The sequence below is a fragment of the Mesocricetus auratus genome, unplaced genomic scaffold, assembly GCF_017639785.1.
Source record: "Mesocricetus auratus isolate SY011 unplaced genomic scaffold, BCM_Maur_2.0 Super-Scaffold_100018, whole genome shotgun sequence".
In the NCBI taxonomy this organism is placed as follows: Eukaryota; Metazoa; Chordata; class Mammalia; order Rodentia; family Cricetidae; genus Mesocricetus; species Mesocricetus auratus.
In genome coordinates, this window is record NW_024429199.1 from 40,688,540 (window position 1) to 40,701,378 (window position 12,839).

A 12,839-nucleotide genomic window follows, 5' to 3' on the forward strand; every position below is an offset into this window, starting at 1 on the left:
CTCCCATACAAATATATGAATGTCCTAGTGAAATGTTACTGAAATTACTGTGTGTGTATGACTTAAACACCTTAGCTGTTCATCGGTCTTTTTAAGAGTTAGTGTCAATTGTCAAAGTCTACCAAGCTGTTCTCTGGGATAAAAAAGAATCAGACACCAGGGACCTTAGGAATTGAGCCCACTTGGCTTTCTGTTGTCTTTTTTAAAATGATTTATTTATTTTTATTTCATATGCATCTGTGTTTTGCCTGTATGAATGTATTGAGGGCATCGAATCCCCTGGAACTGGAGTTACAGACAGTTGTGGGCTGCCATATGGATGTGGGGATTTGAACCCAAGTCCTTTGGAAGAGCAGTCAGTGTTCTTAACCGCCAAGCCATCTCTCCAGCCCCCTCGGTTGTCTTCATAAAGATAGCGTGTTATTGATGTAGTGCAACTTTCTTGGGTGTGGTGTCATGAGTTGGCTGATGCGAGTGAGCAGAGAAACTGCATTTGGTCTGCTTTCTTCCTCGAAAGGCAGGCTTGTAAGTGTCCAGTCATTTAGGGAGGCTGGAGAGGCACTGCTGGCCGTAGCCTTGCAGGTCTGTCCTCTCAGATGAGAGACGGGGTGCATATGAGCTGGAGAGGAAGCGGGTTGCTGAGGTTTTGTAGCTTGCTCTCCCGTATTTTAGCACTGTACTCCCTTGGAAGAGACCCACTCACTGGCATTTTAGTGGGGCCTGTTGGAGGCAACTTTGCTGGGTTTTCTCAGAGCCTGAAATTTCGTTTGGTCTCTTGGTAGTTAGAGATCTGCCCTCCATCCCATGTTCCTAGCTGCAGGCTATTAATGTCCAGGTCTTTCTGGGTCTGCCCTTGATCATCAGGGCTGATATGTGGCCAGTGGGGTACGGTATGCAGAGGTCACCCCTGCCTGGGTCCTGTCCTGCCAAGGATAATTTAGAGTCTGCAGAGTTAGAGATAGCACCCTTTTCCTCTCCCTATTCAGGTGTCAGAGAAGGTCCAAAAGTAAATGAGCAGTGAGCTTGAACTATAGTGTCCCTGAGGCCACAGAGGCGCAGATGTGCCCATAGCAGCTGTTCTGAAAGCAGCTTGGTACAGGTGGCACTCATCCCGGGAATGGAATTCTTCCGAAGGAGGAAGTGGGAAGAAGTTGTCCTGCCCATGTCCTTCTTCCCTGCTTCGTGCAGCTGCCCTCAACCCCATCATCATGGTCAGTCCGCCTGATCACATTGTATGCTGGGACAGAAGAAACCCGAAATGTGGGCAGGGGCTGTTACGGTGACAACTCCTGTAACGAAACAAACTTTCCCACCAGGGGTAATGGCCTTCCTCGGGGTGCAGGCGGGACAGGATTTTGAGTTTGAACTAGTTAAGCCTGGTGTTTGTGGGCTAACTATGAGCAGAGGCTGAGCTATGAGCAGGCTGGGCTGGGCTGCACTGGCATTGAGTGTCACCCAATGGAATAGTCACTGTCTGGGAGTGAGACTTTGGGTTGTGGGTGGCCCCGAGGCTGGGAGCTTTCGTGCAGCGTGGCACAAACCATGCACTTTCCCATGTTATTGGAATGTGTGGCTGTCTAGCAATAGAGTCACCTGAAAGGCAGAGGTTCTAGAACGTGACCTGACAGACAGGGTAGGCCTGAAATAGCAGATACCAACTCCAGAAAGCCCAGGCGCCCATGTCTTTCCTGGTTCTTGATGGTTCTCACAGGGAGGTGGGTAATGGCACCTGGCTCATTGGGGTTCAGAGGATTTATGGTGGCGCTTCATTCTTCAGGTTCTGCGGTGCCTTTGAGAACAGGTTGGTCTCCTAAGATGTCCCTCTGTCCTTTGTCCTTCCTACTTCTCTGTATCTCTGCTTTCTTATTCTTTTCAGAAGTTTCCCTTTACATTCTGTGTGGGTTTTTTTTTTTCTTTTCCTGGAAAGGAAAAAAAAATAAGTTGTTATTCAAAGTCAGCTTCAGCATCACAAATCAAAGAGGAAGGACAAAAATGAAGCCAAAAAGAGGCTGTGCTTGCTGTAGGGCGGCAGGGTGAATCACCCAGAGGGCAGGGCTGGGGGCAGGCCTTGTCAGGTGGCGTGTTGGCTCTGAAATTAACTCGCTGTCAGGCACCCAAGTGCTGACAGGATAATTACATGCCCTCTTCTCACTCCTGGCGTGATGACTAACAGGAAAGTGACTTGGAGACGTCCCAGAGCTAGAGCCACCCAAGGATTTGACCCTGACTGAGCAGAGATGCTTCTCCATAGGGCACCCGTCACCTGGCCACATCTGTTTGCAGAGATGCTTCCCCAGCAAGGTGACCGTCACCTGGCCACATCTGTTTGCAGCTTCTTGTTCTTTCTCTCCCTTGATACAGCAGGAACCATGGCTGTGCTCTCCCCATGTCTGGGATGAGACTCTTGGGAGGGATCCGCTCACCCTCACCAGGTGGACAAAGTGTTGTTTCAGAGTAGCCGCCACCATGGGTGGTGGAATAGCATCTGCAGTCTACACTGCTTGTCCCTAGCTTTCCAGGCTGTCACCCCTGCGGAGAGTCAAGATGGGGGCTGGACGGTGAGTCTCCTGGGTCATTACTCCTCATCCTCCACACTTCCAACCCTCCAGTTCTGCATCTGGGCTTCCTTCCTAAACTCCCCTAGCTGGAGGTAAACAGCTATGGAGGTCTCAGATAACTTCACTTTGGGTTAGAGAAGAAAGTGCAGAATTGGAATTTCTCAGGTCAAACCCTCCCCTCTCCCCAGTCTGAACCCTTCTTAGGGGGCACTGGACCTGTGGTGGATGCAGTAGGAGTGTGGTGGGTTTTGCCCCATGTGCTGGACTGATGTGATGGCTTTGTCCTTGGTTAAAGTCACCAAACTTCTGCATCGGTCTGAGCGGACGCATTTCCCTTGCCCATCCTGCTACCCAAATGTGTGATCAAGAGCGGCCCTTTGCCTGACATTGCTGTCTTCATGAATGTGGAGAGCTGCTTCAAAGAAATGCAAAGTTTAGAAGAACCTGAGTGGAGTCTGCACGGGTATCTGTGGTCTGTCACAGCACCTACGGACATGAAAAAACCTCCCAGCTGTGTGGAGGCTTCAAGGTCATGATTAGTGAAGGTCAGGAAGGCAAGGTACTTTATTTAGGAAAGTGTTTCGAGTGGGTCTTTGAGAATGGGATGAAAGCTCTAGAAACCTCTAGAAAATAGCTCAAATGTCTGCATTTAAAACTGCATAGAATTCTGGAGTGTGCGGCAGGGATCAGGAATGTGATGACATTAGGCACAGGTTTCCCCCTTAAGGACTCCTGTGATTCCTGAGTTTATAACCCTGACTTTGCCTGCTTCAATCATCAGCCTTGGTGCTGACATTACACTGTTGACATTTCAGAATCAATATCAAGTACTGGTAACACGAAAAACATCGTATTTGCTTAATCATGCGTGTATGTGTATGTACACGTTCATATATATGTGCAAGTATGTGTGTCAGTGCATGTTAACACGTGTGTGGAGGCCAGAATTCAACCTTGGATGTCTTCCTCTATGATAGTCTACTTGCTTTCTTTGAGACAGGGTCTCTCACTGAGCATGGGACACGCCTATCTGTCTAGGCTGGTTGACCAGCAAGCTCCAGGGATCCTCCTGGCACTAACATTCCAGTGGTTATATTTCAGGTACACTTTACAACATCTGACTTAAAAATTGGGTGCTGAGGAGCTGAATGCAAGTCCTGTGCATTCACAGCAAGCATTTCACCCACTGAGCCTTCTCTCCCCCACTTCAGTGGCATTTTGAACTTGGTTTTTAATCTTCTAGTCTGCTTCACTTAAGCTTCCTCTTGTTCTAAAAGACACAGAGACACCCCCCCCCATGGCAAGTAGAGTATTAGGTTTCTACCAGAATATGTTACATCCATGGTTGTATGGCACATTGCTGAATGCCACTGGCCTCATCTTAAGATGATGTTTTGGCATTGCAAAAACTTTTATTTTCTCTAATTACTGGGGGGTGAGCCTGGGAAGAGTTTGACATGACAAACTGTTCCTCAACTAAACTTTTACAGGCCTGGCTGCTGAGATAAACTGCTGTTGTCCAGTAGGTTAGGAGGGGGTGGTTATACACACAGCAAGGGCACCTCAGTGGTAGTGATACCACCCCCCCCCGGCCCAGGCTGCCGTGAGCGGAGCCTCTTGCTGAAGTCCCCCTCAGCAGATCAGTCTGTGGCTGTTTCTTGTTCCTTCTCTTCTAAAGAAATAATAGCACAGTTAGAGTCTAATTTGGGCTTGCTGCTGTTTGGGTGCCTTGAATGTTATCTAATCTTTAATATTTACCAAGAGTGGGGAGGGTGTGGCGTCATGGGGTTTGTTCATTAAAAGCCATTCCACAAAGGCCTGCTCAGATGTTAGCCATTGTTAAGAGGTCTGGACAGTCATCCTGACGCCTGATTTCAACATCCTTGCTTATGTGCACATCATCAAATGGGAACCCCATTGTGCAGACTGAATGAAGGTGCGTTTGCACTTCAATGCTGCCTTTCTGACTTTCCTTATTCAGAGCACATTATCACCTTTTAATGATGTCTGGGACCCACGATGCAGCTGCTTATACTTTTAAAAAAATTCTGCACAATTGTTCTGAGTCATTTTGTCATTTCCTCTGGCATTCAGCTCTAAGTAGTCTCAGCTGTCACCATCAAGAGCTCTCAGGGGCTCGAGGCTGGAGAGGCTGAGGAGAAACCCCACCCAGGCACCCTGTTCACAGGCACACAGTGGGGCTTTTGCCTTCCGTGGCTTTCTTGGGTGCAACCTTCTAACTGCTGAGGGCAAAGACCTGGATATTTGAGTTTTGAAAAATCATTCTCCCGTTTTTTCTTGATGTAGCGCGGAGCCCAGCGGATAAAGGCATGCTACCAATATTGGAGGAAAAGAAAGCACTATGGGTTTTAAAGGTATCCTCAGGAGCTGGGAAGATGGCTCAGGGGTAAAATGCTTGTCTTGCAAGCATGAGGACCTAAGCTCAGGTCCCCAGCACCCTGTACAAAGTTGAGCACAGTGATACACTTATGTAATAATCCCAGTTCTGGGGAGGCAGCTACTGGCGGATCCCTGAAGTTAGTTATCCAGCCAGGCAGCCATCCTAGCCGAATTGGTGAGCCCCAGATTTAGTGGGAACCCCTAGCTAAAGGAAGTAAAGTGGAAAGTGATTAAGACGTCCCATGCTGACCTCTGGTCTCCACACACATGTCCTGTGTATGGCCACAGGCACTCATACAATCATGTGCACACACACAGGTACACACACTCTAAGTGAGGGCACCTTCAGATTTCTCTTCTCCTTTTAATCCCCTTGTTTCTCGCCACCGCCGCCTTCTCCCTTTTACTGTTTGTTCAGCCACAGTGAACCCTCCTCCTCTGACTCACTGCCCCTGCCCTGTCAATCTCTAACCCTCTGCTGCTACCTAACTTCTCAGAGCTGTCAGGAGCCACCTGGCAGTGAGCAGTTGCTAGCATTTGCCTGAGAGGTTCCGGCCTGGTGGCTGCATAGACGGGAGACTTCATGATGAACCACTTAAGAACCACCGACGTACTTCGGGGCTAGAGGGGTCCTGGCCCCCTGCTTACAGCTGGCTTGGAAGGGTGCCAGGCATCACCTTCCCAGTTCATTCTGTCCAGAGTCAAGGACCGGGAGGAAACTGGCCACCGCCTTGGCCAGGCAGTCCCCACTGTCAGGAGCGAGTCCGTGCCTCTGCCCGCGTGTTTGAGGACTGAGGACTCCAACATGGTTCTTTCTGCAGTGGTTTACCAAGACGGAAACACTGGCTATTCAGCCACCACGCAAGGTGAGGGTTGAAGATGGTCTTAGTCTGAGGCGTCAGCAGATGTTCAGTCTCCGCGCTGTCACTGCTGCTTGGGTTCTCTTGAGTTCTTGAGCACTTGTCTGTTTGTCCTTGTCTTTCCTAACCCCCCCCCCCCATGTTCTTCTCAACCTAAGGAAATGGCACTTGAAATGAATGAGGTATTTGTTGGAAATAGTGACAGCAATAGTTTAAAGTTTGTGTCTCCATTTTGCTTCTGTGGTCGGCGCCGGGCCGCTGAGGATGGTTTGTGTGACATCTCTGTTCTGTACGTGGCAGGCACCGCTCCCCGTGTGATTGGCAGGAGTATGCAGTAAGTGAACTGATGTGATAGTTGTATTTCTTAAATACAGCAAAAAATTAAAAGTGTTACTAAGATGACAATTAAAATGCCATCAAGTTGTATGTGTGCTCACTTGGCACAGAGCCAAGCCAAAAGGAGCAACAAGCAATTTGATGTTTTACCTGCTTAGGGCTTTTCTTCTCAAAGTCTGTTTTTAAACCAGATTCCAAGCTTTACTTTTATGTTCTGTTAGTGCAAGTCAGGGGCCTCTGGAAGTAAGTGTGTGTGTGTGTGTGTGTGTGTGTGTGCGCGCGCGTGCGTGCTTCAGTCAAACACTGGTCCTGGGTCCCGTCCCCCTGGCTCTATTCCACTCTTCTTGAGTGAGTGGGCTACATGCTGGATCCAGGAAACCTAGAGACAGGACACAGTGGAAACCAGCACAGTTGCTGAGGGGGTTCCATACAACAGGAGCCCGTATGAGGGGAAATAGACGGCTTCCTGGTACTGTGGTGGGGACTCTGCAGTGTCAATCAGTCCTGGTCACGCCCTCCACATGCTAAGTGTCTGCAATGGCTTTCCTCCTAAGTGGAAGCACAAGATTATGGTGGCAATCCTCAAAGGACTCTGATGTTATGAATTCTCAGTTGGTCTGCAGCAGATCCAGGCAACAAAGGGACCCCTTGTATCACCAGACCAGAGCTGTGCTCTTGGCTACCCGCCCCAGGCTGGCTTGCTTTCTTATAAAGAACATTTAGGACAGGTGGGGCATGGTAACTATTGTGTCCTGTGTCTGTAGATAAGCAATTCTGTCATTTTGGCTTGTTCCAGGCCCAAGGCAGAAGTGCATTTTAGCATGCTCTTGGAAAGCGGCTGTATAATGGATTGCAGCAGTGGCGAGAGTGTTTATCTCCTGCTGCAACTAATTGGGAAAGTACATTAGATAGAGGGCTCTTAATTCCCTGTATGAAGTAGAAAGACAGATGGGCCAGGAGGGCCAGAGCCTTCCTACTGTCTTTGGAGGGCTTTGGAAAAATCACTTTGTTTCCTCCCCAACCCCAAGTACTTTTTAAACAGTGGCTTATACTCCCATATAGGCTCACGGCTAAGAGGTGAAATTAAACTAAACTGGTTGCATAAATGGCATATATTGCAAGGCGCCTTAAGCAAGATGACTGATATTATCTCTATGTGTATGCTATGAACTTTTTTTGGGCGGGGACAGTCATATATCCCAGGTTGGCCTTGAACTCACTGTGTGACTGGGAGCGACTCTCCTGCCTCCAGCTCCTGAGCATTTCAGAGGAGTGATGGAGTTACAGGCACGCACCACCAGGCTGGGTTTATGTTATACTGAGGACTGAACCTAAGAGTTGGTGTTTGTTGCATACACTCGCTATTTAGACCGAGCTTGTGTTTCAGCCCTGCTAGGAGTGTGAACATGTCATCTCACTGAAGCCTAGTTTTCTCCACAGCTCTTACCAGATCCTCATTATGGCCCCCTTAGCAGGCATAAGTTGACCTTCTGGACATTAGGTAGCAGGCCAAGATGTCGCAGGCCATTGAGAAAGTCAACATCGAGACGATTTCTGTCAGATTGCAAAGGGGATTTCCCATGATACCATTCTGCCCAGCAAGGACTGTAGAGTAAGGTGTGAGTGTGAGCATGGGTAAAATTTGGGTCTGTGTGACCAACAACAGAATGTGTTGCTAGAAACACAAGTCATCTCAAGGATTCCCTCCTCCCCCAATGGAAAACACTGGTTTAGGGACTTTTTAATTGAGTGAACATCTAAGAATGAAATTAAATGGTGTAAGATCACTAAGGAGCTTGCACATAGATGGAAAAAGCAAAGCTCCAAGACACCAGCAAAGAAGAAGAACCATGCCACCATGTAGAAGTAACACAGCGGACAGACTCAAGACCCTTAAGAGAACTCAGCACTGCCTGCCTGAGCTAAGCCACAAAAGTACTTGGTGTCAATGTTTTGTTTTATTTTGGATATAGTTGAGGGTATTCTATATAAAAGTCATTTAGTTGGTATGTTTGACTCATGACCCATGGGCACCATGCAGCCAAGACTAGTTATGAATGTGGCCCAACACAGATTAAACATGCTGAAAACAATGTCCTTTTTGTGGTTTAGAACACAGATTAAACATGCTGAAAACAATGTCCTTTCTGTGATTTGCAAGCAAGCAAACTAAAAAGAATCCTTGACTGCATGGTTCCCAGGCGTGAACTTTGTAGATTACAGTGTTGCCCCTCATTGTCAAAATGGGTGAACACATCTGCTTTGTAGTTTAGATGAGTGAAGATGTCATGTGTCATCTCTAGCAAAACAATGCATAAGGGGCTTTAAAAATGTGTAATTATTGTGGGATGTATGGTGGTGTACGTTTACAATTCCAACACTTGGGTGGCTGAGGCAGGATGACTGACAGTCATAGGCCAGCCTGGGCTATGTAGTGACATCCTATCTCAAGGCAAAATGAGCAGGGAGTCCAGTTTCTTAAAAAAGTCAGGATAAATTCTTACCAATTCTTATTAATTCAGAATAATGTAAAAAAATTTCAGGTTTACTTTTACTTTGTGTATGGGTGTCTGCTGCATGTGTCTGTGGACCATGTGCATGTCGTGCCCCTGGAGGCCAGAAGGAGGCACTGGATCGCTAGAACTGGAGTTACAGATGGTTGTGAGCTGCCCCTTGGGTGCTGGTACTTGAACCCAAGTCATCTGGAGGAGGAGTAAGTGTTCTCATCTTCTGAGCCGTCTCTCCAGAACCCAGATAGATATCTGTGTTTGTCTTTACAGGTGTGTTGAAACTTTCTCTGTAAAAGGACTGTGCATGTCTGGGGCCATCAGAACTTACTCAGACTTTTATACTATGAGAGCAGCTACAGGCGACACAGAACAGAGATGAATATGCTTGGCCGAATCCTAATAAAACTTTATTTGTAACAACAGCCAGAGGGCTGGATTTGATTCACAGGATATGATTTGTTGACCTCTCTTCTGTGGTCCTCTTCCAATTACTTGTTCCAGGGTGGGATCATGGGACTTTCTTGCATACGTGAGCCTTGTGTCTGTCACCCAGAAGTCAAGGAAAATTATAGTTTTTATGCTCTTGGAAGAGCAGGTTTAATTGCATATACGAGAAGCCGTCTCCTCCTCTTTACTTGAGAAATGTAGCAGAGAAACACAGGACCAAGCCAGGAGACACTGACTGCGTGGCCATCCCGTGCAGCTTCTGTACGAGGAGCAGTCCAACGCAGAGTTTTGTGGAAGCAGGGCTCGGCCATGTTGAAAGGCTGCTTTACCCCTTGACAGGTCCTTGGCAGAGAGACCTTATCTCCTTCATTCCTGAATCGGGACCAGACTGCTGTTAAATAAGGAAACCAAGCAGAAGGCAGGCAGTGAGGACACAAGCAGGCCTGGCACTCCTCCTGTTACCGGGAGCTGCTGGGCTGCTCCTGCCCCGGGGGCAGGGTGACAGGCTTGGGCTGTGGTGTGGGAAGCTGTGTGGAAACAGCCGAGGTGCCTCTTCCCTTGAGGTACACTATAGTCCCCCTTGACCTCTGGGGCGTGCTGCCTGAGAGCGAGGTCCTGCTGGGCACACTAGGTGCCAACTCAGCTTCCTCCACCCGCTCAGAATGTGTGCACACATTGTCCCAGGTGCCCTTCTAAGTGGTTGCGTGTTCCCTCCCTCCCTTCCGGCCACGTTCACCTTGTCCTGATACCCACTGGAGCTGCAGCATTCCTGCCCAGCCCTGTGTGCCTCCTCCCTGTTTTCCTCATGGCTCTTGCCACTTCTCTTTGGGAAGCTGTGGGTCGCCATGTCCTAGTCACATCATTCCGTGTGCCCGGAGGAGGGGCTTCGTAAAAAATTGCTGATGAAATTGGACTGTTTTTGTCTTGTCCTCTGGGCAACCAGAGAAAATACGTCCTTTCATGCCTTTGAAGATAAATGAAGTTGAGACATTAAACTCCCTGTTGGGGACTTCGGAGATGGCTCCGCCCACTGGAAAAGCACTTGCCGTGGAAGCCTGAGTTCAACTCCCCAGTACTTATGTATATCCAGATGTGATACCACATGTCTGTAAGTCCAGGGCTTCTACCACAAGATAGCAAACAGAATTCCTGGAAGCTCTTGAGGCAGCTAACCTGGTGTGTGCTGCAGGAAGAAGCAAAAACCAAACCGAGAGTCTGTGTTTCAGATAAGATGGAAGGGGGAAGGGCTCACACTCTCGGCTGGCCTCTGATCTTGCATACATGTTATTTACACATGTGTGTGTGGTATGTGCAGCACACACGGATTACAAAGGAAAATGAAGGTTCCCTGGGCAGTAGCTTTCAGTGAGCTGTCCAGGTTGTCCTGAGACTCTGTACTTTGTGGGTGGTTTGTACACATTTGCCCCTCATTGAACTCTCTGTGCTATCTTTAGTATGTCATCTTTACAGATATGGGAACTGGCCAGGCGTTGGTGGCGCACGCCTTTAATCCCAGCCCTCAGGAGGCAGAGGCAGGTGGATCTCTGTGAGTTCAAGGCCAGCCTGGTCTACACGAGCTAGTTCCAGGACAGCCTCCAAAACCACAGAGAAACCCTGTCTCGAAAAACAAAAAACAAAACAAAAACAGAGTTGGGAGAAGTTAGTTAAGGTCATGTGGACGTTGCCTGCCATGCCAGGGTTTTAACTCCACAGCTTCTGTGTGTGTGTGTGTGTGTGTGTGTGTGTGTGTGTGTGTGTGTGTGTGTGTGTGTGTGTATCACCTGCCTTGAAAAAGGTATTTGAGGATACATGGTCCAGTGCGGGCTACTTTGGTTTCTGGCTACAAACTGGAGGGGAGAAGGGGAGTGGCCAGGAGGATTAGTGTTCGTGATGCACTCAGGCCTTCACCTTGCTGTCCTAAACACGTGCCCTGCAGGTGGCAGGCATTGGATGCCTGGTACTACATCAGGACTGTAACACTCAGGTCTAGGAGTTTCTCTGCTTGTAACTGCTGTCCCATGGTGGTTTCTCCTTGGCAGAAAGGTCACTACCTCATGTTCCCCATACTTAGTGCCCACCACCTTGGCAAAGAGAGGCTCCTGCATCTCTTTCCTGCCCTGTCCACCTGTCTCAGGCACAGTCCATTCCCATCCCTATCCCGACATGGGCCCCCAGTTCCTGCAGAGTCCACACCTCCTCTCTCAGTCACCTCTTTCATGTTCATGTCCCCTGCCTCTCCTATCCAGAAGAGCCTCCTCTGCGGTTCCCAGAGGATTCGCAGTCTTTGGGTTGACCAGTTGTACCTGGGTGCCTTGTTCTGAGTTCTCCTTCCGGCCACACTCTGGGCACTGTGAGGGGAGGATGAGTCAGTCAGTCTCACTCTGCAGACTCCTTTTGAGAATCAAACATCTTGTGGAACCTTTTCTGCCTTGAATCATTTTTGTAAAATAACAGGAAATGATTTTATTTAGAAAAAAATTAAAAATTCAACTACTATAAATTACCTATATGAGGAAATTCAGACAAGCCAAAAAGATTAAAATTAAAATAACTTGAAATGCAGTGTTAACCACAGCATATTATATACGTACACACATATACACATGCACACACATATTATTCCATTTTATAAAAATCTACTCATACATATTAATACATAGAGAATATGCATAAATTTACTTTAAAAACTACAGACCCTTTCCCTCTTACTAATAAATCCTGTCCTCTTTTGGTCAGTAGACGTCAGTGTCTTCCAGTGTCTGTTGTGACTCTCTTTGCAACTGCATCTGTAACTTATTTGACTGTTAATTCTGTAGTTTGCCTAACTGTGACTGGAACTCTGGTCTAGCAGGGAGGGAAGAACCCAGGAGGTTTGGGGTATTCCATTTGCCCTTTATCTCTTTGTTAAAGACAAACATCTCATTCTCTGGGCTTTTGATTTGTTTATATATTTATTTTTTTAGTTTTCTTTTTAGGCAGGGTCTCATGTAGCCCAGGCTGGCATTGAACTTTCCAGAAGAATAACTTTGAACTTCTGATTCTCCTGCCACCCTTCTGGAGTGCTGGGATGGCAGGTGTTGGCCAGCGTTGCTGGTTTACTGGGTACTGGGTACTGAACCCAGGACTTCCTGCATGCTCTATAATGAGCTCTACCAACTGTGGTACATGTAAAGGCTTGCCTGGGGTTCCATCATTAACACTTTAAGACAAATGGTTTAACAATTATCAGCCATCATCTTGACCCCATCCTGCAGCTATCACCTGTAGGCCTGCTAGCTGCCTCCAAGGCCTCTCAGAATGCAAATTAGGCCTTTGAGCCTGCTGCCTTGAGGAAGTCTGGGAGGTGGTCCTCCTGCCTCAGACCCAAGATCTATTTCTGCCCAGCACCCTTTCTGGGGACAGTCTCCTGCCAGCCCGTGGTTCCAGATCCCTTCTGTCAGTCATGTTGGTAATATTAGCTATTTCTGTAAGTTAGTGACATGTGAGTGAGTTGAGGAAAAGTCCTTTGTACTTTTTAATCGTTTTTTCCCCCCCAAGGCGAACTTTTCTGACTTGACTAATTTGCTAGAAGTGACAGCTGACACCATGGTTGCCCTGAGACTGCTCAGGAACACAGCCTCCTCATGGCTTCTAGACAGAGAATAGAGGAATTCTTCTTAATGAGAACATGGGGGCTTACTAACCATACCCTGCCTGCACACCCTGCCCGAGCTGGGGCATCCTTGAAG

The 12,839-nt window shown here is 47.9% G+C and overlaps 1 protein-coding gene across 7 annotated transcripts in view; it reads left to right on the forward strand.

Annotated features, from left to right (window-relative positions):
• The window catches only part of Tiam2 (TIAM Rac1 associated GEF 2), a 192,662-nt gene that overhangs the window by 157,348 nt on the left and 22,475 nt on the right, over nt 1-12,839 (forward strand). Inside the window, exon 1 of one of the 7 annotated variants that reach the window (XM_040728408.1) lies at nt 2,232-2,558. The exons of 5 other annotated variants lie outside the window; for them this stretch is intronic. The gene's annotated coding sequence lies outside the window, so the exon portion shown is untranslated. Of the gene's footprint in view, nt 1-2,231; nt 2,559-5,413; nt 5,825-12,839 lie in introns of those variants that run through there. One more of the 7 variants, XM_013127272.3, reaches the window with a different exon arrangement.